The 26,009-nt window shown below is 38.8% G+C and overlaps 1 protein-coding gene across 17 annotated transcripts in view; it reads right to left on the bottom strand.

The window, feature by feature from the left end:
• Nucleotides 1-26,009, bottom strand: part of SEMA5B (semaphorin 5B) — a 543,893-nt gene that overhangs the window by 196,821 nt on the left and 321,063 nt on the right. Inside the window, exon 1 of one of the 17 annotated variants that reach the window (XM_039330080.1) lies at nucleotides 13,796-13,887. The exons of the other annotated variants lie outside the window; for them this stretch is intronic. The gene's annotated coding sequence lies outside the window, so the exon portion shown is untranslated. Of the gene's footprint in view, nucleotides 1-13,795; nucleotides 13,888-26,009 lie in introns of those variants that run through there. 17 annotated transcript variants of the gene reach the window in all.

The raw sequence follows: 26,009 nt of genomic DNA, 5'->3' as shown, positions 1-26,009 counted from the left end.
GTATTGCTGATAGAATATTCCATTTCTTCCCTTTCAAAACTCAGCATTTTGTATCCAGAAAAAAAAACACAACACTCTACCTAAAGACAGCATATTTATTGCTACATTCATTGCAGTGCAGAATATTTGTAAGATAATAATTTCAGTTACAGAAGCACTATCAAATATGGTTTTCCAGTAAGCTAAATATTTCTCTATTTTAAATCCATTCCCTCATCTTTTTATAACAAAAGGGAAAAACAGGAAAAACTACTTTTGGTTTAGCAGTTAAGCCACAGACTGGAAACCAGGACCTGAGTTCCAGTCCCTACTTAGGCATGAAAGCTGGCTGCTGGGTGACTTTGGGCCAATCCCTCTCTCTCAGCTCAACTCACCTCACAGGGTTGTTGTGTGTGGAAAATAGGAGGAGGAAGCAGTATCAGTTATGTTTGCCTCCTTGAGTTATTTATAAAAATAATAAAGGTAGGCTAAAAATAAAGTATCTGTTACTTACAGCAGTATATTAATGAATGCTGTTTTTGCTGGAGCAGCAAAAGAGTACTGAGGTCACCATTTTGACCCTCTAAGACAGGGGTCCCCAACCTTCGCTTAATGGACCGCTACTGATTGTGGACAGTTAGGAACTAGGCCATGCAGCTGGAGGTGCGCTGAAGGCACGTCTTCCAGGCTTGACTGCAGGGGTCTGGGCAGGGGTGGGAGAGTGGCTGGACATAAACTGTCTTGCTCAGTGCAAAGGTCCTCCGGCAGCTGCACTTGCAACTGGCTACTTTTCCTCCTGCTACTTCTTCCTCCTTTTCTTCCTCACTTTCCTCCTCTCCCCCTCCCGGCACCCCAGCGGAGCTTATGCACCCTTCGTGCAACTCTCCCAAGTTTGCAAGACAAGCGTGCGCCAGCCCAGCTTGAAACTGGGAGCTTCCCCAAAGCCTCATTGGAGTGGGATCCTCCCAAGGTATGTGTGTGTGAAAGTGTATTTTTGTCAGGTCGCAAATAAGGGCAGGGAGAAGTTACCTTTCACCTTAATCCCTACATCTCCAAGGGATCCTCTCTCTCATCTGCACCCTTTCTAAGATCACTGAGCTCCACTGCACTTCAACAGGAACTTTTTACTTTTGTTTTGATGCTCCAGGTGCCTCGTGTTTTGGCAACATCCTGCCTGCTTTTCGTGGTTTATTTTGGTGTGTGTGTGTGTGTGTTCCTTCTTTCTTTTGCAGCTCTCCAAGTTTGCAAGCCAAGTGTGCTCCTACCCAGCTTGCAAAGGTTGAGGGGAGAAGCTACAGTTCCCCTTAAGCACTGTGTCTCCGAGGGAAACACACACACGCACCCCTTTAATGGTGTTCTCAGCACTTCCTCAACATGCTGGGTTTTGCTGGAAGGCTGAGTTTAGGACTGACTATCTCTTCCTTCCCACTTTCTTAGAAGCAGAAAGTCACTGATCTAATCTAATACAATGTAATCATAATAGAAATAAGTGCATTATTTACTTGTTCATTTGTTTATTTAGAAAACTTTCAATAAAAGTAATGCTCTTGCATCATCCTGACACACATCCCCGCCCCCTCCATCCGATTCCACCCCCGGTCCATAGAAAAATTGTCTTTCATGAAACCGGTCCCTGGTGCCAAAAAGGTTGGGAACCTCTGCTCTAAGACACCTTCTTATGGAATTTTTAAGGATACCAACATTTTTCACTCACTATTAAAGATTGCAAACAAAATAATCTTCACTTGAGGACTAAAGTCCAGTTTCTTTAGGACAATACTTTGCATGAAGACTAACTCTAGAAATTCGTGCAATTTACCTTGTAAAGTCTAGAGTTTGTGGGATTAATGCAGAAAATCAAAAGCCTGTGTGTAATATGAATATCCTGCCCTCACAACAGGAATTCTGCAAGAAGACACCCATGATGGCAATTGGCAGTGAAAGTTGCTAAAATCACAATGGCTTCTATGAGGTAAGCGTTGGCAAACTGATTTAAAACATGCATACAAATGCCAGTGATGCTAGATAACATTGAGACAAAACAGCCATAAAACAATCAACACCATTCAAACATGTCACCAGTAATGCCTCAGGCACTACCCAGTGATGTTTGTGACACATCTACAGATCTACTCATCCACTGCATGAACAGTATGGCTACTCTGATCAATATAAAGATGGAGAAAAGTCAGAAGGGTGAGATAAAAATGTACATCCAAGCTAATTACCTGGTTATTCTTTTCTATATTAATTATGATCATGTTCAGGTATGCTGAGAGCTAAACCCATCCTACAAAGCCACCACTCCCATTTGTAAAATCAGTAGCACAATTATCTGCCTTATTTGCAAGCATTATTCTCTATTTTTTGGAATGCTCGGTCTCCTACTATTAGAATAGTACATTGAATTTTGGCTTTCAAACACCATTTTGAAGACACATTTCTTCACCTTATTTTTTTTAATCACACATGTGTTCTTCTTCATTTCCTTTCTTATGTTATTTTTATTCACCCACTGTTCTATTTACTTTAGATAGATCTTATGAAATGTAGTCTACTTAATGTATATTGTACATGCAAGATCTTCCCTGTTATTCCCAAGAGGAATAACAGACATCTGAGATTAAAACTGGTGACAAGTTTGAATGGTGTTGAAAGTGATCATAAAATTCTGTTATTCCCAAGAGGAATAACAGACATCTTAGATTAAAACACTGTTGAAGAAACTGAAATTAAGTGCAGAATGGTCTTTTCCTTTGGGGAATTTTGGACATCCTTTTTTTAAAGTTGCAACAGGAAAAGTAATTTACAACCTATCACCAAAACAGGGATCACATATCATGCTAAGATATAACATGGTTTGAGCTAAGTGTATTGTATGACTCCCACTGTGACTCATTCAACATAGCATGGTTATAATAAATCTGACTTAATGGAATATGCCAATCTAGTTACTGTGCAAATGGTATAAAAATTCTCAGAACAGTATCACTGATGATTCATTTTTAACATATTTATAATGTTTATCAATAAATAAATGTCCAATTATATCCAAAAGTTCAACTAGTGGAAAATATAAAAGTATTCCATCATTATTAAGCACATTAAATATTTTAAACTACTACTTATCAATTCAGCATTCCCTTTAATTTTCCTTCTTAATCAACAACACCACTTGCAAGGATATTATTATCATTAATTCAATTAAGGCTCTATTGTTCCTTCTGAAGCAACTTTTAATACTAATTCCTTGTATTCTTTTTAATTATTTACTTTATCTCAAACTCAGAATATCTGTATCTCATTTTTTTAATGTTAGGTTTTTATAATCTAGGGCTGTCGAGTTTTCTTCATAATTTGTGATCTTGTACAGTAGAATTTTATGCTCTATATAATTTTTCCATTCTCTCTGGAGAGAGTAATTTTCTTTTCCACTTTGCCAACAATATCCAAACTACGTATTAATTAATTCTATCTATCTTAAAAATGTAATTACACTAATCTTTAAATGCTGTTCATCTATTCAGTCTTTCTCATAAAAGAACTATAATGTTCATAATTTTTATAAGTATAATTACATTAATCTGACCCTGTTTGAATATATCTTTCCAACTTCACCAAAATGCTTAGATACCTGAAGTGTGAACAGTCAGGATCAAATATCCAACTACTTATGTTAATTCAACAAGAAGGCGTAGCTTATTTATTTTAAACACCATTTTTGAGAAAGACTTCTATAAAAAAGTCAAATCTCTTCTCCTTTCAAGCCAAGGGAATGCTTGAATCCTGACAAAAGATTTATAGAAGACCAAAGCTGTTCCAGTCTGAACAACAGAAATGGTTACTTCCCCTTTTCTCTTATTTCTCTTATTTCTTTGCTATCATCAGGACAGACTGAAAAGAAATATACTGTAAAACCATTCACACATTGGATTCCCCTGGGTTATACAAAATATTTGTCCCCACAGGGAGACAGACACATCTGGCCCAAGACCACATGAGTTCCTCAACCCCCAGAGAGTGATAACTGATCCTTCCTTTCATACACAAGCCATAAAAATATTGCAGACGTTAGCACCTCTGTAAAAAGATGTTTTATTTTGCTATCAATATAATTATATTCACCAATTCTACACATTTAGTAATTCTCTCCTATCATAACTTTGAAATTACATTGGAACGCTACTCTTTCTACTTTATTTTTGTTTTAATCAACGAATACCACTAAGTTCAGCATCTTTAGTGTTCTCAGGATTCAAGGACAGCAAACAACATACCCCTAAAGCATCAACTTCAGAAGATTGGGGACAGCTATATGAACAATGACACACTGCTGTTCTGCGGGGCTTCCTGCCAGGACTCTATAGCCCATGTGCTCATTAATAATACAGGAAAGCTAAATAAGTAATATGCTTCTGCTAAAAATGTTCCCTTCAAGAAGCATTCTTTTAATGAGAAAAAAATCTGCATTCAAAATTAAGTTCGTATTTCCAGGTTCAAAACATGAAGATAGGACTGTTCAATTGACTGGTTCAATAGAGCAGTTTTTGAATATGGCAATAATTCTTTCAGGAAAGTGACTGGTCCAACCTGCAGATATAAACTCTGCTATATTTTACAAAATGAATTAGTAACTCTGCAGAATTAGTTGTCAAGCAAATTCAGGTGGGACTACTTATACAAGTGAAATTGATCCCTTACACAATTACTTTAAGAAAAAGAGCTGTTCCTCTCTACTACTCAGGACAAGTTGAATTTTCTGGAGATTGACAAGAATTCAAAGCTAGAGCTTGAAATCTTTCAGATTTAAAAAAAAATGCTCAAATTTCTCCTAAGTTGAAAAAGGAACATATTTCAAAAACTGCTGTGCTGCCATAAACTATATCAACACAGAATCAGAAGGGGACATTTGGACCATCAAGATTAACTCCCTACTGACCTGTGCCATCTGTAGCCTTCAATCAAAATCCTCAGTATTTCTCTACACGCTTAATAATACAGAGAAGCAGTGAGGATAACAATGCTTTGTCAATGAAGGGCTCAAGACAATGACATTTTAAAATGCAAAACATGGATACTGTATAGCTACAAATAAATATACTAGATAAATATGGAAATTCTATACGGTTTCTTTAGGGAGAGGGGGAAGTGGCTGGAACACAATGATTCTTCATTTAAATGTTCCTCAAATTCAAGACATTTTAAATGTGAAAATCAGCTAGGAATCTTAGAGATGATTAAGCAAAAAGTTTTGACAAACTGTGTCTGTTCCTGTACTTCAAGACTCCCATTTCAACATTCAAAAACCAAGAAGTATTCTGTAGATCAGCTTACACTAAGGAGGCATGCAGTATTGCAGGCTGATTCTGTCTACTGCCAGGAGTTTGATCCTGACCGGCTCAAGGCTGACTCAGCCTTCCATCCTTTCGAGGTCGGTAAAATGAGGACCGAGATTGTTGGGGGAAATATGCTAAATCTGTAAACCGCTTAGAGAGGGCTGCAAAGCTTTATGAAGCGGTATATACCGTAAATGCCGGCGTATAAGACGACTTCCACGAGCGCTGAAATTGGCGCCAAAGACGGGGGTCGTCTTATACGCCGAGTCGTCTTATACGCCGGAAATACTGGTAGTTTCCGGCGTATAAGACGACGTTCTAGGAATGCGGCCCAGCTATAAAGACGGGGGTCGTCTTATACGCCGGGTCGCCTTGTACGCCGGCATTTACGGTACATCTAAGTGCTATTGCTATTGTTACATTAGCAGTACTTTGTTTGGTGAGCTGTCTGAGGGCTGTTTTCTATCTGAAGATGCACTTTGTGGAAGAGTAGCTAGTCCAAATCCAGTTTAACAATAAGAATGACAAAAAAGGGGAGAAAAAACCAGCAGCAGCCTGAGAAGACAGGCTTATAGTTACTTTGTCAGTCTCCCACACCACATTTCTATTTCAATTATATTAATCATTTCTAAATTTACATTGAAACAAAAACATACACATGCCAAACATGTATAAACTGGGCTATTCTACGTGGCAGCCTTAAACATCTTACCTCCTATGCTGAACCCAGCTGGAAATAAAGCTAGTTTAAAAAAAAAATCATGGTCCATATTTCAAGCTATGTTAACAATGCAGCTTTCTGTGTAGACAGGGGCTTCCACAGGCCCCAATTGTGGACTCACCTGCTTCTTTACACAATCCACCCATGCCAGGAAAACAAGCACCAATCACATTTCTTTTTAAAATTCCCTTCATTGCATGAGGACATGCAATTTCCATTTATATGAGCAAGCAACATCCAGTCGTCACAGAATCATACAGCTGGAAGAGTCCTAAAGGCACCTCATCTATTCTTCTACTCAGTCAGGAGTTGTTTGCTCATTATGAGCATTTTACTGGTGGATCAAAGAGGGAGAAAAATACATCCTAATATCACCATTCTTGTCATTTTAGCTACTAGATGAATTTGGCAAACTGCTATTTTTCAGGTCTACAAGGCTGTCCCATTCATTTCATCAGAGCCCCTCTATATATACAGTACAGATCTGATTCCTTTATTGAAATAGAGCAAAGCTAACAAATTAGAATTTTGTCTATAAAGGTAACATATTTATTACTAAGACTGAAGAATTTTCTTTAAATGTAGAACACAAAAAAAAAACCCACCAAGAATATTTGGCATTCACAGAAAGTAACTAGAAGAAAAGAGTAAAAAAAGTGAAGTGTCTCAGCTGACTCTTACGAGCTTTGAATCACTATCTCACATGCAGAATAGTTATTCTCCTGTCCTTTTCCAAAATAGCTATCAGTTTTCTTTTAACAAATTCTGCTTAACAATGATGACTAAAACAATAGGATAGGAAGACTTTAACCATAATTAGAAAGTGTGTGCTCCATTTTGAAATAAAGAGAGAGGGAAAGAAGGAAAGGAAGGATAAAGACAAGCAAAAAAGGATGCTTTGTGTGATTCACTGAATGAATGTTTTAAATCCATACATTAAAGCTAAATTTATTTGGACAAATGGAGAAAATGAAATGAAGGGACTATTTTTTTTTTAAAAAAAAGGTTCATTGCCTGAGTAAATATGAAGAAATACAAATGTTATAAAACCTGACAGATTTGTCCTGCTGCAATGACAGGCTAACCTAGAAAACTGAACAGGATTTTTTAAAAAAACAAAACCTCCTCTTAATAAAAATAGACCACGGGTAGAGATGGTGGTTTGCTTGTGTCCATTTGTCACCAACTGAGATGTTCTTCAGCATCTCCTATCAGTTCTTTTCAAAGCTGTATTGTAAAACAAAAGCAAAGACAGAAAAAAAAGACCCCTTCTTTCTATCAACCATGGCAAACATATGCATTCACCCCAAGATAGTTTTATGCTCTGAAAAGTTGACTTCTCTTGCTACATAGAAGAATTATAAGACATAAAGTGCCAAAGTAGAGAGGTGGAAAACATTCCATGCATGAATCACACCATGCACAGAACAGCTAGCTTCATGTCCTTTGTGTCTCTACCAAAACACACAGGTTCTGGGCAGAAGCATTTGGGAAATGCAGAAAAGAAGCCAAGTTCAATGTCCCCTAATGGGATCCAGGTAGTCGACTTACGATCACAATTGAGCCCAAAATTTCTCTTGCTCAATGAGACGTTTGTTAAGTAATTTTACGACCTTTCTTGCCACAGTTGTTAAGTGAATCAGTGCAGATGTTAAGTTAGTGACACAGTTAAGTGAACCTGATTCCCCCATTGACTTTGCTTGCCAGAAGGTCACATGACCCTGGGACATTGCAAGCATCATAAATATGAAACAGTTGCCAGGAATCTGAATTTTGATCATTTGACCATGGGGATGCTGCACCAGTTGTGTGAAAAACGGCCATAAATCACTATCTTCAATCCCGCTGCAACTCTGAATAGTCACTAAATGAACTTTGTAAGCGAGGACTACCTGTATAGGAAAGGCACTGGGAAGACTGAGAGAAGGGTGGGCAGGCTGGTTGGAAATGTCATGTTCAAAGCCAACGATACTGTTGCTAGTAGCTGCTAAGAAGGAGGAAAAGGAAATGGCTAAGAAGATCAGCAGGTAAGTCAGTGCATTGTCCATGCAGAGGAGGAGAGAGAAAGACAAGCTGCAACAGTCTTGCTCACTTTCCCTTTAAGACCCCTCTGGATTTTGTCTTGTCTAAATCCTGGAAGAATCAAAATGTTCCAAGTTTCATTTCTGTCAAATCAAATGGGTGAGTGGTTTGGTGTAGTGGTTCAGGTGCTGGTTCAGAAATCCGGACATTGGGAGTTCTAGACCTCCCTAAGGCATGAACATCAGTTGGGTGACTTTGGGCCAGTCCCTTTCTTTCAATCCAACAAAACAACAACAAAAATTATTGTGGGGAAAATAAGAGGAAGGACTTATGTAAAGATGGGATAAAAATCTAATAATAACAGGCTACCAAAGCTTCCAAAATACAATGTATTTATTTCAGGTTCAAAACAAATCACATTTGCATTTTCTGTACACTTCTACACCAAATACATCAATTTCATTTATTTATTTATTAAATTTATTTGCTGCCCATCTCCCTGATAAGGTGACTCTGAGAGGCAATTATATCTATAACACCAAAAACTGTAGTCTTAAATGTGAGTGGATAACTGTATCTTTAAGCCAGTTACTAGGGTTGTCAGATACACAACCAGTATCTGGATTAGGGTAGTGAAGATGACGTTGGGCACATGACTGGCTCTTCATGAGTCCAAAGGAAAAAGTAACACACTCTATTCATAAATCTTTGCTGAAGCAAGGGATGAAAATGCCTCCAGCTCTCCGTTAATTTTTAAAACACTCTGCAGTATGTTAAGTACACGAGATATCACTCATCCATAATACAGACCTAATCTTTACACTTGTAGTGCAGAAACCACAACAGCAATAACAATACAATAACTTCACATACTCATGAAATAATGTATGATGCCCTAAATCATGTTGAACTTCTTCTAATATTGCTCCTAGGAACTTTTTTTTTTTAACATATGGTCTCATTACTCTCATTATTCTAGGAAATAGTCTTTGCAAGAACTGGAGACATCTTATTTTCCTAGTCTCAAGCAAAAGCTCAAAGAAAGATTTTAAAATATAACCACTCCTTGGGGGAAATTTGGCCATTTCTCACTTTACTGATCACTGTGCCTGGTGAGTTTTTCATCTACCATATATGCTGTGCAGAAATTTTTTTTATTATAACCTTGACCCTTTCTTGTGTGAGTTGAATGCTAATCTGACGCAGGTATGAGGTTTATGGTATATTATATTTAAATATGCAGTTTTAGTGGAAGATGCTTCCAACATAATTTACAACCGATGAATGCCGAAGTTTATTGTTCATGACAGCTAGGAGAGTAGTGTCTCTAGCAAAACAAGATGACATTAGAATGACAACACCTCCATGATGAAGCAATCACACAAATACCATTTGTGCATCAAGTATCAGTTGCAAGAAAATTGCAACATATGCACAATGTCATCATCGGGGACAATTTCGTCATTTGACTACTCTTTGCCTCAATGGATGGCTTTGAATAGGAATTCCTTCTGAATTATAAGCAAACTTCACCCTCTCATCCCATCCTATACATTTCCATTTTTGCAATCCAAACCTGAGAATAGGATGGAAAAAAAATAAGTCACCCAGCATTAACTCTGAGTTTTTAAATGTCTAGCATGCTTAAATAAAAGTTTAATATCTTATTCTGCACATGTTCTGATCAAAAGGTGTTTATCAAAATCAAAAACTCATTGCTTCTGGTTATTGGTTACTGATTTTTGCTAGCAGAATGCTACCAATAAACAAGGTGCATAGAAAATTTAATGCGAGAATATACCCAAAAGGCAATAAGTCTAATAATGTTAAATCCACTTCAATATTAGCTTTTAGTTATAAGGTTGACATGTTATGAACAATCATTTCTCATATTACTCCACCAAAATGTAACATTCATTATGAATAAGGATAGATTTATCTCCCACTGCAAATTTCTAGTAAACTTCATCTAGCACCATGAAGTTATTTTTCTGAATTATTATATTAAATTTAATCAGGAGCTATGAGTCATTTTTTTTATCAAATGTTGTGGGATAAACAGATATCCAAGCAGATTCAAAGTCTTGCTTACTTGCTGGGCTAGATGGAAGATCTTGTTTTTATTTTGCTTCTGAAATAATTATTTTTGCTCCAAAACCCAATCATATATTGCCAAAAGAGGAAGTGTATCATAAACAGAAGAGGGCATATGGCTGCATAAAACATGTATATGCTAACTTATAAGCATATGTGTAATCTATTAAACCATTACAAGTGAGTTTGGGTGAAGAACCACTTGTCCAGCAATTGTTTGTATTTGGGATGGTGTTGAATGAGTTGTCCTTATGACTGGTCCTTGGCTATCAGAGCATTCCCTTAGTCATGTGATTGTCATCGAGGTGCTCAATACCTGGCACTTGATTGCAACGTAACAGGGTCCTACAGTCAGCATTTGCAACCTTCTTTGCCGGCTTCTGAAAAGTAAAGTCAATGGTGAAGCTGGCAGGAGTCCACAAATAGCAACCACATGACATCCTCGCTTAACAACCTGCATGATTCACTTAATGATGGCAACCAGATGGCCAGAATTACCATGGCTAAGCAGCACATGACTTTGTGCTTTAGGACCATATTGCTTAGTGGTGGTAATTTTAGTCCCAATTGCTATAGTTAACAGGATTGCCTTTATCCGCAGCTTAAAATACATATTGTATATTTCTTAGGGATAGTAGGAAAACGTGTGAACAGGTAACCTATATGCTAATCTTTGTTTTATGGACTATATTTTTTTCCAAATAAATAACATCAGGAAGAAGACAACCCAATAATTAGAATATGACAATCTTAAATCCAATATTTATAAGATACATATACATAGTCGGAGTAATCAACACATGGCTTGCCTGTGATTTAGTAACCAGACCACCATGAATTTCAAACTCCAATTTGTGGCTTATCAGAGTACGTTAACTAAACCAATTGGGATTTACTGAACAAGCTAAAGTTTTAAGTAAACCACAGCTTAGGATGATGTCATAATGCAATATCCAACTGTGTCAGAGATCCTACTTACGTAGGGCAGCCCCAGCCAATTTTCAAGAGTTGTCCTTTTCGCCTCATTAATAACAGTAGCCTCATTAATAATTGGAAAACTTCAGGAATGCTCTGGTGACAAGCAGCAGAAGGAGAGGATAGAATCGAAAGAGCCAGCGGAGACATGTTATTTGCTGGACTCCACATTGGCATAGTCCCTAATTAGCGGAGAAGATATTTCTCATATTCTGGATAATATAAATAATATCTATCGCTTGGAAAGGTCACAAGTGAAAGATTGCCCAGCACTACAAAACTCCTCCTTTTGTTTCACCGTTTTGGATAGCAGTTTCTGCCAGTCACAGTCCTCTTTGCATATCCAAGAATCCAGCAAATGAATAATATGTTTTTTGTGTCATCCTGCAACACATAATCACTGCAACTGAAAAAATTTGGTGAGGGTATCTACACTTTGTTTTTTTCCAGCAACAAACCTGAGATACAATTTCTCTAGACCGGTGGTACAATGCTGTAATTAAGTCTTTCTCCATTAACAGCATGAATGGATCAATTACAACAGTTTTGCATGAGAACCCTGATGGTTGATCAAGAATTTCACAAAAGAACTTTAATGTTCCTTGAGGGTTGGACGTTTCTCTACCCATCCTTTGGAAAGTAATATTTATTGGCTAATAGGAATAATTAAATAACAGTGCACAGCCAGTATGAACTTGGGAGGAAGGATCTAGGTGCACACAGCTAACTAGGTCACTCCTGAAATACAGCTACTCTCGTTACAACAGGGTTGGGCCTAGGTTATACTTTGATAAAAGACTACCCCAGCTATGCTGGGACATTGGACAATACTTAGAAAAGGCAGTGGCAAACCACTACTGTTGCCAAGGAAACTGCATGACACATCTGTGAAGTCACCAGAAGTAGAACTTGACATGGAAGAGATGTTACTGCCTGTTTTGGGCACCACTTTGCCCCCAAATTTCTGTGTATGTGTATTTGTAAATGAACGGGAATTAGAACCCTGTTCTCTTATTCTCTCTCACTTAAATGAAATGAAATCTTGTAATTCTGCTTTAACCCACAATGCCTTGGTTAAAACAAGAACCTATCAAACAAGAAGCCACATCACCAGCAGAGCCACATAACTTCCTGGCTCAAATGTCTGAGATAATAATCAGAAGTTCAGAGCTTTTTTTTTTTTTAAAGCTACTAAGATCAGGATGCTGCTCCACAGGTCAGGCACAGCCACCAGAAGACAGAAGTCTTGGGTCAAAAAAGATGACAGAATATGCCTTATCTGCTAAACCAAGGGTGGTGGAATGGGAGACAAGTTGTGTGAGAGTATGAGGCTCAAGAATTCTCAGGATTTCATTTCTTTCCTAACAGAATTAGCTAAAATATGCTAGCTGATTCAGCTTTTCAGAAATTTACAGAGCGAGAGAATCCAAATATAAAAGTGTCCTTCTTGTGGGGTGGGGGTGGATGGGAGAGGGAGAGAGGGAGGGAGAAGAATCCAGGAAGAACGTAGCAAAAACAAGTAGGCAATGAGGCCTAAATGTCAGAGAGAGAGAGACACAAAAAAATCCATCTCCAATTTAATTGGCAAACCACAACTCGTTTTAGCTTTTACACAATTAAACTGCTTACCATAAAACCTCAATGACATTGTTTCAATACTGAGTTGTAAATCAATAGGTTTGAAGACGCAGGAAAGCTTCTATTGTAAAACATTTCAGAAGGTATTGGGTACAATGAAGAGGCACTAAAACACTGCCAAACTGATCCAGCCTCCTAATTTGTTCCTTGCAAAACAATTTGGCTCTCAGTCCAGTGGCGTATTTATCCCTGCTTAATATTCTATATGTTTATGAACTCATGGTATTGGAGGGGGAGGAGGAGGGAATATAGTTTGGAAAATATTAATACTCTTGTCTTGACTGAATTTTTCCAATGGTGAATTATACAATTTCATTATTGTCACATTTATATTTACCCGTAATCGTGGACCCATCAGACAAATTTACCAATTTATTTAACAAACTTACATGGCTGGCCAATTCACACACAGGTGACTCCAGGCAGTGTACAACATTTAAAATCCACAACATAAAAAAACCCATAATCATCCACCAACTCCAATGGCAGCAGCAATCATTAAGGATGTCTCAAGTTTTCTACAGATCTCAAAAAGTTATAGCAGAAAAATACCAACAAATACAACGTATGTATACCAGACTCAAGGAAAGAGTGAGCCAAAAATCCTCAAATAAAACATCTAGGATAGTGGTTCTCAACCTTTTAAATACCGCAACCCCAACCCCTACTCAACTAATCGTAAGTCGAGGACTACTCAACTGGTGCAGCACCGTTTGCAGAATGGAACTTTTGGCAGGCTCAACAGGGCAGAGACAGCCTGGACAATTCCTATTGGCTTTTGAAAGCCAATAGAATTAGACTCTATTCAAGAGAGTCTATTCTATTGGCTTTCAAAAGCCAATAGAATAAAAGGGAGTAGCACAGCCAAGGAAAAGGGGGGGGGAATGGCGGACTGCGTTGTTTGGCGACCCCTGTGAAATGGTCATTCGACCCCAAATGGGGTCCCGACCCACAGGTTGAGAACCACTGACCTAGGATGTTACCTAAAAAACCTCTCCTTCCATTCAGAAACATGTAGTGCATACAGTACCTCTTTCTCCTATTTTTTTCTTACAACCATCCTGTGAATTCGGGTGAGTTACTGCTAGAGGGCTACCTAGTAAGCTTTGAAGCTGGGCTGCTCCACTATCAGTCCAGTACCCTAACACCTGTGCCCATTACAACATTTGTACTACAACTGCCAAGCACACACTTGCATATATGCATGCTATCACAAAGGGTGATGCATGAATGTTATCACAAAGGGTTAATACAATGCTGCTTGCAACAATTGGTGGGCTTCATCTTTTTGACTTCAAAGCATGAAAATACTCAGATAAATGGTTGGCCACACTTCATGTCCCCTCTATCTGTGCATTCTTTCCTTTAGAAAAATCAGGGATATACAGTAAATCTAAACATTTTGACTTGTATAGTATGTTCTTCTGAAATGAGGCAGCCTTCACCAAGGGAGCTGCTGCAGTCCATTATACTACTACACATATTGTACACTTGGTATTAGGTTTGTATGTGTACCATAACAATGCCTGCACTGCAGAAGAACATGGCTAGAAAACCAGAGCTAAAATATAATCTGTACAGAGCAGGGGTCTTCAAACTTGGCTGAGGAATTCTGGGAGTTGAAATCCAAGTCATAAAAGGGCCAAGTTTGAAGACCCCTGATACAGAGTATATACTAGGTGAAAAAGTCAGGCTTTTCATATTAAATTTAAATGTCTATGGAGGTTTTCAGTCATCCAGGTCATGGCTGTCCCAAAGATTCTTTTTCAAGAGGCAACTGGACTTTCTTGTTTTTCTTTGAAGATGTCTTCATAGAAAAACAAAGTCCAGTTGCCTCTTGAAAAAACATCTTTGGGACTACCAAATTTAAAGTAACCTGTTTTTAAAAACACCCAAATCTATTCCAGAGTATTAATTTTATTCACCCAATTCAAAGCAGTTGGCACGCTTCTACGTTTTTCATAATTTTTTGTCAAATCTAAAATGGACTGGGAGGAGAACAGTGACTTATGTTAAAGTCACTTTATGTTTAAACCTGGACTATACCTATATTCACTTTCTTCAGATGAAATGTGGAAGGAGGTTACAAATGTTCAGATAAGGCTTTCACAGGTATTATTATTTCAAATTCTCCCCAGAGTTGCTGAAATTAACTATAATTTATCTCTATTTTTAAAATACAATATTCAATTTTTACTCTTAAGCACTAGACTATACTGGTGCTTAATAGAAACTGAGAGAAATTAGATAGCTTTTAGAGCAGCGATTCTCAACCTGTGGATCGGGACCCCATTTGGGGTCGAACGACCATTTCACAGGGGTCACCAAACAACACAGTCCGCCATTTTCCCCCCTTTTCCTTAGCTGTGCTACTCCCTTTTAGTCTATTGGCTTTTGAAAGCCAATAGAATAGACTCTCTTGAATAGAGTCTAATTCTATTGGCTTTTAAAAGCCAGTAGGAATTGTCCAGGCTGTCTCTGCTCTGCTGAGCCCGCCAAAAGTCCCATTCTTCAAATGGTGCTGCAAGTTGTCTCGGCCGGTGCAGGGGGCGGCACCACGCATGCGCGGCACTCCCGGGCAGGGAAAGTCCTTGACTTACGACCAGTTGGGTAGTCCTCAACTTACGACCGGTTGGGGGTCGCGGCATTAAAAAGGTTGAGAACCACTGTTTTAGAGTAACAAAAATCAGACATAATTTTTGCTGGTATGCTATTATTTTAAAAGTTCATAGAATCTAAATTGGATTGTTTCAATGGGATGATGGGATGCATTTTTTCCCCAAAGAATGAAATTCTAATTTTAGGGGGTAAGAAATTTTTAAAAAAATAGTGAATTTTTAAAAAAACAAAACCTGGGCCACAACCTGAAACAAACTTAGCTAAACTTTTATCAGATCCTATATATTATATTAATTATATTATATTATATTATATTATATTGTATTGTATTGTATTGTACTGTTATGTTATAATATATTATATTATATATTATATATTATATTATAATATAATATATATAATATAATATAATATATATTATATTATAATTATTATATTATATTATAATATTATATTATATTATATTATATTATATTATATTATATTATATTATTAGTCCAGTTAGTTAGACTGAGTGAGAAAGCTGGATAATCTACTTCACTTTCATCTACAATATCTCACCCCGTGGAAACTATGACAAATAATATGCCCTTGCAAATTAAGATGCACACATGCTCGAAAGCCAAATTTACAAGTTTAATACTTTTAAAATCTATTTCATAATAAACTTTGAGTCACATGGGCTAAAGTCCTCGTATTAAAAGTATATTCCAATCAAGTAGGCTTTCAAAATGGGAGTTGGGGTAGCTCACTGTGTCGCCTATCAAAATTTTACAGCATCACCTTCTGAAACTATATTCTGTTCCATATTTAAAAACAAGTAATTGAACAAACCAATTGCTTTCCTATTCTCCTCTCCCCAATTTTACTATGTAGATCCTCCAGCAACAGATGACCACTGTGCTACATTAACTTTCTGCATTGACGTGCCAATGGGGCACCTTTTCACAATACCCTTTATTGCACATAGGTTGGGTATTATTTTAGCAGAGAGTTGCACAATAACCCTGCAGACAAAGAAACAGGCAGTAAACAAGCAAATCAAAATTGCTTCCCCTTGCCACCAAAGCACATACTGCCGTGCCTATAAAACTGTCACAAAGACCTAAAGCCAAAGCTTAGTAAAATAACACAAAAAAATAAAAATCAATGGAATCAACAATAATATTTACAATTTCCCCACATTCCTTAGATTATTATGCTCTGAAACCACTGAGTGTAAATATGCACAAATGACATCTCTGGAACATTACATGAGCTGTGACACCATGCAACTGAACCTTCTCATGTGTGTTGTGTTGCACATGTGATGCTTGCATATAAACTGATGAAGCCAGAGAAACTCACGGAAAGGAATGTAAACCTGACTCTGGATAGCTCTTCCCTTAGTTCAGGGGTAGGCAATCTTGGCTCTTTTATGACTTCAACTCCCAGAATTCCTGAGCCAGCATAGAGTTGAAGTCCATGAGTCATAAAAGAGCCAAGGTTGCCTACCCCTGCCTTAGATGGTCAAAGACAGCCTTCGCTCCTTGGCTGGATTGTACTATAAAATGTACACATAACATTTAAATCTTAAACTTACATATTAATTATTACATCTTAATTAATTAATTACATATTTCTTATTAATGCATTAATTATTAAATATTATTTTAACCAAAATGAATAATTCTCTTTCCCTGATCTCCTAAGCCCTCAGCTGGGTTAATTATGAAAAAGTAATTTTCAAAAGTTCACAAAACAGATATAAAAACCTAAGACAATCTAATATTTCATTCAGTATGAACATTTATAGCCCTCAGGGTCAAGAAAAGTGCTTTAAAATACAGTAGCAAAATGAGTCTGGAAATGAGACAGCAAGTAAAATAAAATTTAAAAGTCACATGTTTAAATATTTCATTATGTTTTGAGAGTGTTCGGAGCTGTCTTTTTACAACCATCAAATTAACCATTCTAAAACAGAAATAATTAAAGAAGCTGTCCAATATGTCCATTGAGTGTATTTGTGCCCACCATAACAGAAATTGGGATTAACAGGACCATTAATTTTATTTTTCTCTCAAATGAAACAAAACAAATAACATCCTAGCTAGCCACATCTTTTTGGGACCTGTTCATAAATGCCATTTTACAAAGTAATCTAGATACAAAACCCTAGGGAGATTCCAATTTACCATAGCTATTGTTAATTTTATTTGTTTTTTCAAGTTATCAATGGTCATAGCAAAATATATATCTGTATCTCTATCTCTATCTCTCTATCTGAATCTATCTCTATATACCTCTACTAACGGTTAGAGGCAGTTTGGTCGAATGGTTAAGACCAGTGCTTTTTCTGAAAAAAAAAATGTGCCAGAACTCACACATCATACAACCCGCCTTGCCTACCCTACAAGGTTCATCCCAAAAAGATGCCGGAACTCCGTTCTGGGCGTTTACAATAGCGCTAACTTTGTTTGCTGTGATTAAACGTTGGTCAGACCGTTCCGCTTTTTGCCAGCCACCTTGACGTATATTACTTGTTTTCTGTGGGAACCAGGGGTTGGTAAGGACGCTGACACTTTCCATATCTCCAACAAAATAATTGGGGGGGAGTTGACTCAATCTTTTAATTTCAACACGCCAATTCCTCTTAACTTCCCAATCAATCTAAAGAGTTCTATTATTGCCTGGATTTTAGGGAGGGGAGGCGGCAAGAATAGACCATAAAGCCAATCTGAGAGTTTGCTCTCTTGCCTGCCTGAACACTACCTCCCTGACACAGCATGTGTGTGTGTGTGTGTGAGAGAGAGAGACAGAGATCCCCTTTTTGTAAGTTTGCTTACTCTGCAACACTCCCCGTTTCCCACACTTTTGCTTCCCTGCTTTCTCTCCCTTTTCCTCCAGCTGCACCTGAACAGAGTGGGAGGAGGTAAAAAAAAAGAGAAGGGGAGAGAAAGGGGGAAGCTCCTCTTTTTTGTAACACTTCGGCTTCCTCCTCCTCCTCTTCTGCTCCCCCCCCCCTCTCTCACACACACACACACACAAACACAGACACAGAGAAAAAACGTTCCTGCTTTCTCCTCCTCCTCCTCACCCTTTCTCTCCAGCCGCCACAGAGATTCACATGTTGCTGGCTGCCGGCAGTTCCAGGCTGCGGCTCTGCATGAGTGCTGCGTTCTCCTCTCCGGCCCTATCACCTGGTGGAGAGGGTGACTGGGAGCCAGCCAATGCTCGACTTGTGCCATCGTGTGCTCCCATCTCTGTGCCTTTTGCCCCACAGGCCGGGCCTGCCCTAAGGTGCTAGGCTTACAGAACGACATGGCCCAAGTGAGGAAAGGTGTGGTGTGGCAAAGCAGAGCCGGACAAGGAGAGGCCCGGCAAAGCGGGGTGTGGCCAGGCGTGACAGGGTTAGGCTAGGAGGAGCAGGGCGGGCTGAGGAAATGAGCTGCTGCAGCTGCTGCTGCACACCATCAGCCCGAGTGCTCACCGTTTCCTGTGAGTGCGCCGGGAGGGTGCCCAGCCAGGTTAGAGTGGGCCAGGTCTGGGGCAGCGGGGCTGGTTCTTGCCATTTCTGGGATAGCCCCATGGACCCAAATCTGGGCCCTCCCCGAGCTGGACCCAGCCCGCGGACCTTGTGTTTGACATGTCTGCCCTAATGCTTTGAATCATGTTAAAAACTAGAAAAGATCTCTCTAACCCAGCCATTCTCAACCTGTAGGTCATGACCCCATTTGGGGTCGAACGATCATTTCATGGGGGTCACCAAACAACGCAGTCCTCCATTTTTTCCCCCTTTTCCTTAGCTGTGCTACTCCCTTTTATTCTATTGGCTTTTGAAAACCAATAGAATAGACTTTCTTGAATAGAGTCTTAATTCTATTGGCTTTCAAAAGCCAATAGGAATTGTCCAGGCTGTCTCTGCCCTGCTGAGCCCGCCAAAAGCCCCAGTCTGCAAACGGTGCTGCAAGTTGTCTGCAGCGAAGGCGAGCTGTCTGGAAGCTTCCACTCCTCCCTGCTGAGCAACTACTAAAAATGTAAGTAAAAGAGGGCCGGGGTGGGAGGCTGGCAGGCGCAGGAAGGGTTGCTGGTGCGTGTGGGGCCCGGCAGGTGCCTTACCTCCCTTGGGCTGGGCCAGCTGGTGGCCCAGCCGGTGGTTGCTGCCCCTTGCCACCTACGCCTCGGCCGGCACAGGGGGGCGGCACCACGTATGTGCTGCGCTCTCAGGCAGGGAAAGTCCTTGAATTACGACCGGTTGGGTAGTCCTCGACTTACAACCGGTTGGGGTCGCGGCATTAAAAAGGTTGAGAACCACTGCTCTAACCTATAAACTAAAAGATCTCTAGAAGAAAGAAGCACATGTACAGAGGAAGGTATCATTCATGAAAGTAAGTTTCCCTTAGAGCAGGGGTATCAAACTGCTGGCGCACTGGCCGGACGCGTCATCCGGAAGCTAAGCCCACCCCATTGCCGGCAATGGCAAAACCGTCCCAATACGTTGCACGACATCACATGACATCACGAGTTTGACATGTCTGCCTTAGAGGAAGAACTTCTTTCTTGCCCTTGCATTTCAGAAATGTATTGTCTAGCTTGCCTTTCTACATGGAGTAATACCAATCACAGACCATATGGAATAATGTAATGATGTCATAAAGCAAATACATTCATAAACACTTTTTATAAATTATGTTAGCATTGTAAAGGCTGATTGAGAATGTATGAAACTTTTTCCTAAGTTTTAAAAAAATCAGGAAATGTTTCATAGTTTCCCTCCCCCATTTTATTAATAGATGTCTTTAGTGGGAAAAGATGAAATTCTCATGCAATTCTCTTTCCATGGTTCTATGAAATCCATTACAGTAGGCTTAATGACTACATCAACTCTGATTTGCAAAATAGAATCCAACGTGCCTGGGATGGTACTTTTTTTAATTTTATTTCACTGGTCAAACCAAGTCAGTCTCTCCAAAGAGTGTGATTTTCATTTATTTTCTGGGATGGATGGATGGATGGATGGATGGATGGATGGATGGATGGATGGAAGGCCTCTCAACAGCCAAGCAGGAAGCCCAGATGATATCTGTTCAACTATATTCTTTGCAACAAACTAAAACTTGAGCTTAAAGTGAATCTATATTTCTTTATAAATAGAGTTTGCATTTAATGCACAGCTGTTGCTAGAATTATTTTATAATGGCTTCATTAGCCTGTTTACTTATCAGGGATTTGTGTTCTTGAATGCCTGCCTGCTTCCAGTTTTGTTTGTTTGTTTGTTTTTGAAAGAGGCATGATGAATTAGGAGTTCTGCTCTGATATAATACTATGCTTCTTCTTCCTGATGAATGCTTGCTTATAGAAATAATTCCTACTTGTAACAGAATCCAATCAGAAATGGTTAGGTAAAACTCAATGCTTATTAAACATAAGCCTTCTGATAATAGTACAGCATTATCCTATAGCCTTTCTGGTTTCCATGTTCTCCACTGCTGCTCTTAAATGAACTTCTGCAATTTCTAAGATGAAGCATTAGGAATTATGGCAGCTTCTTTTCATAAAATGCTTAACACAAAGAAGCAGTATCAAAGAATATATGTCAATAAAGTACTTCATTTTAAAATGTAGTTAACTAGAAATATAACCCACTTAGGACAGAACTCCAATCTGAAATTTTAATAAATGTAGTCTGAATCCTCAGGCCTTGGACTAGGTCAGTGTGTATGTCCACAATGGGGGTTGATTCTGCATATATACAACACGTTGGTTTCCCTCCCACACCCCGTAGCTATTCTTTTTTACTTTACTTTTGCATTTTTACAATATTGTACTTGGTTGCTTTTTTCAATTTTCCCAAGTCATGCAGAGTTAGGGACGATGGGTGGCCCTAGAAAATGAAATTATAAATAACTTGAAAAGTGTTATAAATCCAATAGTTAAAAATCACTACTTTCCAATTCTTAGTATTTAAAAGACTAGCAAATTTGTTATACCATAAGATTTCATAAATTTTGAATCCACTTCACTGGACAGAATTAACTTGATATAATAGGCTGAGAACAGTCAACACTTTTAATTACCTTCTACTTTCCCAAAAGAGTTATGACACAGAGATTCTTGCACACGTCAGCTGATTAACACATCTAGTATGAAAAGAACCTTTGCTTCTGTTCAAGAAACTATTGAGTAGCTCAATTTCTCCATTCTGCAATTTTTACAAATTCTTCTCAAGTATAGTCAATATAAGGTCAATGATATCGCTGAGGTCTTCTCTCATCACTTCAGGACCTCTACTGATTTTGGCTTAAGTACTTAAAAATGAATTATTCCCAGTAGAGTTGCAATATACAATCAGGATTTCAACATTTCCATTCATTGGGCTTTTTAAGGCCTTCAATATATCAAAACTAAATTACACAGTTGCTCCAGAAAATGAGCCCACTACTTCATCAAATGTCTCTAAAGTGGCAATTGGCTCATTGACAAAAGCTTTTCATACATGCACTCAAAAAGCAGCCCACAGGCAGGCAAGTTGAGAAAATATAAACCACTGTATTCATTTCCCTGAATTAGCACTAAATCTCAGTTCTAATTCAAGTAACTTTAGCAGAGGACTTTTCTGTTCCGTATTTCTGAACAAAAAAGCTTCCATCAACCTCTCTACTTCAACTTCAATGTTTACACATCCAACATGATGCAGTTATGGAGTTGCTATGTGTAAAGCAGAGGTCTCCAACCTTTCTGGGCTCACGGCCCGGAAGGAAGGAGAACAGCTTCCAAATTGGTGTGTGTGTGCATGCAAACCGGGCCACATGAACTGGCGCGGCACTAGCGGCCCTGTTTGCGCATGTGGCATGAGCTGGTGCTGTGCACATGCGAAAATGGCCACGCACCCCCATGGCAGCTAGCATGTCTAAAGTGGGCAGAAATGTTCTACAAGGTCACCTTCTATAGCTGCAAAAGGGAAAGATGACAAGGGAGAATTGTGGGTGGAGGGCTGCATAGTCATAACTCCAAGAGAGCATGTGCACTGATAATATTTCCTTCCTTTTCTCTAGCCATCAGTGAAAGCTGCCAGCTACCTATAACTCTTCACAAAGAGAGGTTTTCGTTCTCAAATCTGAGCTGTTTTCTATTCTTCTGTCCCACCTGCACATAGAGCCAAATTGATTTCAAAGTTGTAAGTTATTTAGGAGCAGAGCTGTTCAGCTAGGCCTTAGAGGATTTGCTCTCATAATGGCTTGGATGCAAATTCTGTCCTTCAAATCTCTCCTGAATCAATTATTACAAGATTATTTTAAATATGTCCACCTGAGGTGCCTTTGTAACATGACCTTCATAATAAAAAAAGGGGGGGGGAATCACAAATGGAGGAAATAACTTGAGAAATTTCTGATTTTGTGGAAATGTGAGATTTTAATATAATATTGCAAGGAAAAAAATCCCCCCCCCCAAGAAACTGAACAGAGAAAATGATAACTCTAATCAGGTGAACTTTCAACTGCTGTTTGAAAATTAGAAAAATATAGTAAACAGTTAATAAATTGTCAATAGAGCAAAACAACGTGTTCCAGATCAAACTAAATCCCCTTTAATCTTAATGGCCATCTGAGTTCAAATGAGTCTGAAGGTCACCAACTCTTATATCAAAAGAATATTGGCATTAATAAATACTTAAAATTATTGATTAGGAAATGAAAGGACAGGATGGGAAAAAGTAGGGAATTGGAGGAAAATTATATTACAAACAGAACAATCCCTCAAACCATTGATCCTGTGCTTGAAAGTTTTCTTCCTTAATCATGTCAAAAATAAAATAATTCAGACATTGTTCCACTCTAATAATTCAAGTATACTTGCTTATTTTTAATATTATATGGTAATTCTTTTAGCAAGCCTCCATCCTTGAAAATTCCACATTGCTTATCTTGGTTGGTTCTAAATATTAAGTCAATAACCAAAGAAAACACATAGAATGGATTCAGAATCATATGAACTTCAGTTTGGGCTGAAATGATTTCATATGAATGATTTCAACCCAAACTACAGAAATAAGAGGACAAATCTGAATCATTAATGCTACAACTGCTGAATTTCATCTCTAATATAGGAATGACAATTACACTGAGCAGTCACAGACGAATCCAGTATAGTGTGTGTGTGTGTGTGTGTGTGTGTGTGTGTGTAATTTTAAAATAATAGAAAACAAATGTTCTGTTATTCAAAGCAGCCTTCCACTAATTTACCAAATTAGAAGGTCTAACCACATTGTGCTAGAGTTTGCCAAATTAACTAACTTCAGTTTCATGAATTGTCTTCAATTCCCAGTAAAAACAAATCACAGATTTCGGGAGCCACTAATACTTCATCCCAAACCTCTGCCCAATGTGGAAATCCAAAAGCAGTGAACAGTCAAAATAACGAATGCTTCCATTAAATAAAGTACCAAGAAGGGGTAAACAAAAATCACAACTTTTATAAAAGGTTTTCTGAGAAAGCTACTAAGACAGTGTTTCTCAACCTTGACAATTTTAAGGCATGTGGACTTCAACTCCCAGAATTCCACAGCCAGCAATGCTGGCTGTGGAATTCTGGGAGTTGAAGTCCACATGCCTTAAAATTGTCAAGGTTGAGAAACACTGTACTAAGACAAGGATAATGCGGTTATTAGATTTTAACTGGAAGATGATCAAATTGAAATTACTTAGGCAAGCTCACAAGAATTCTAGAACTCGACTCGTACTTTTTATTAATAAAAATTTAGGATTCCATAATGAAAGAAGTCCAGGAATGCTTGTGCTTCAAACAGCACTTTAACCTAAATTAAGACTGCCTGGGCCCACTTTTTTTGAGAGAGATCTAGTTTTCCATTTGTCCCTCGTTTTGGCAGAGGTCAGGTCTGCCAGTCTTATTTTTTTGCTGATAGTGGAAGAACTAATTCTCACAATTGCTGCAAGAAGACATTAGCTCCCCATGGAGCTCAAATTGACTATGGCCACTCTAGCCACATAAGATTTTTAACTGCAATGCAATGCTCCATTTAAGCATCAGAATTTAATGAACAGTAAAATAAATATTAACCCGTAAACATTCACATTACAAATGATAACATTTTAGACTTTACACACTCTCTCTGTAACAGCAGAGACAGCAAAGAGATGCAAATAATCTCTTTTGCAGGAGAAATTTTATATAGCAAGTGTATGGAGAACAAGGTTCCTGTCTCATGACAAGGGCTTTTTATCTCAATGTCAGGATCTATGATTTCAGTTTTCTTTTCTTAAAAATGGGGACACCACCAGATTCCAAACAACAGTGGTCCCCAACCTTTATGGCTTGGCAACTCAGCTGGGAGGGGAGTGAGAGGGGGACCAGCCCGCCACTCGCACAATTCAAGCTGTGTGCGTGCACACTAGCCTGCTGCTTGTGCAAGTTGAATTGTGCACACATCAGCCCGCCACTTGTGCAAGTCAAACTGTGCACACACACATGTACGCCAGCCAGCCACCTGCGTGGCCCCTTTCTGAAAAGGCCATGGCTTGGGAGTTGGAGACTCTTCTTCTAAAAGATCTGTAGGCTAGCCCATTTTGCCCAGCAACTCAAATTAACTAACAGACAAGTAATGTGATAAACATGTCAAGGATGACACACTACAATGTTTTGGGTGACATGCAGCATTCACCAACATATGACAACAACTATTCTCTAAAGTATGCCCCATTCTTGCGCAACATTTGAAGGCTGTGGAGGTGACGCTAGAATGGACCCTCCGGAGGTTGCACAAGAGGACTGCTTGTGTAGTCTCTAAACCCTGCAGAAGTCACATGAGAACAGGATGTGCTTTTGTGCAATTTTCAGAGCCTGCAGAAGCCACGGAAGAGCATTCTCCAAAGCTACTTCAAGAATGAAGGCCTCATGTAACATGGATTAGCCTCAGCTAGGCAACATAGGCCTATCAACAGTAAGGGAACACCACCTGAAGAGAACCAGTGTAGGACAGATTCTGGGAAGTGCCAGGCTAAACTTTGGGGAATACTGTGAGGTAGCTTTTTTGCATGGCAGTGGTGGTGATAGAGCCGAAGTTGAGGCCCAGGCCTATATTTCGGACCCAGCTTTGGTGCTGTCACTAAGTGTCACTGTTCAGTTTAGCCTAGATTGGGGGAGGAATAGAGAATTTTTTCTCTTTTGTTTGGTGCTTTAAGTGTGAATGTGTGTGAGAGAGAGAAGGGGGGGAAGAAGGAGGAGAAGGAGAAGGAGGAGGGAGGGAGGGAGGGAGGAAGGAAGGAAGGAAGGAAGGAAGGAAGGAAGGAAGGAAGGAAGGAAGGAAGGAAGGAAGGAAGGACAATTACCAAGTTTCATGGTCAAGACAGTTCATTAAGTTCTCAAATATTAACCTCTCTTTAAGAAAAAAAAAGTTTCTAGTTACAAAGGATTGTTAAATTCAAGTCTCTATTGGCATTCAGTTCAAAAGGTTTTTTGTTTCAGCTTATTTTTTTAAAAAATGCACACCAGTATTTCTTTAGCAAAGGATAAGAAGTTAAAATCTAGCAAGGGCTAAAAGCAAACAAATTAAAACCGAGGTTACTTTGTTTTATTCCAAGATTACTGAACCCTGCCTAGCTTTGCTTGCAAGAAAAAGGACATGCAGG

The sequence above is a fragment of the Crotalus tigris genome, unplaced genomic scaffold (genome assembly GCF_016545835.1).
Source record: "Crotalus tigris isolate CLP2741 ecotype Arizona unplaced genomic scaffold, ASM1654583v1 scf7180000024424.1579004, whole genome shotgun sequence".
Lineage (NCBI taxonomy): Eukaryota > Metazoa > Chordata > Lepidosauria > Squamata > Viperidae > Crotalus > Crotalus tigris.
The sequence above is the reverse complement of the archived record's forward strand: the minus strand, read 5'-3'. Positions and strand labels throughout refer to the sequence as shown.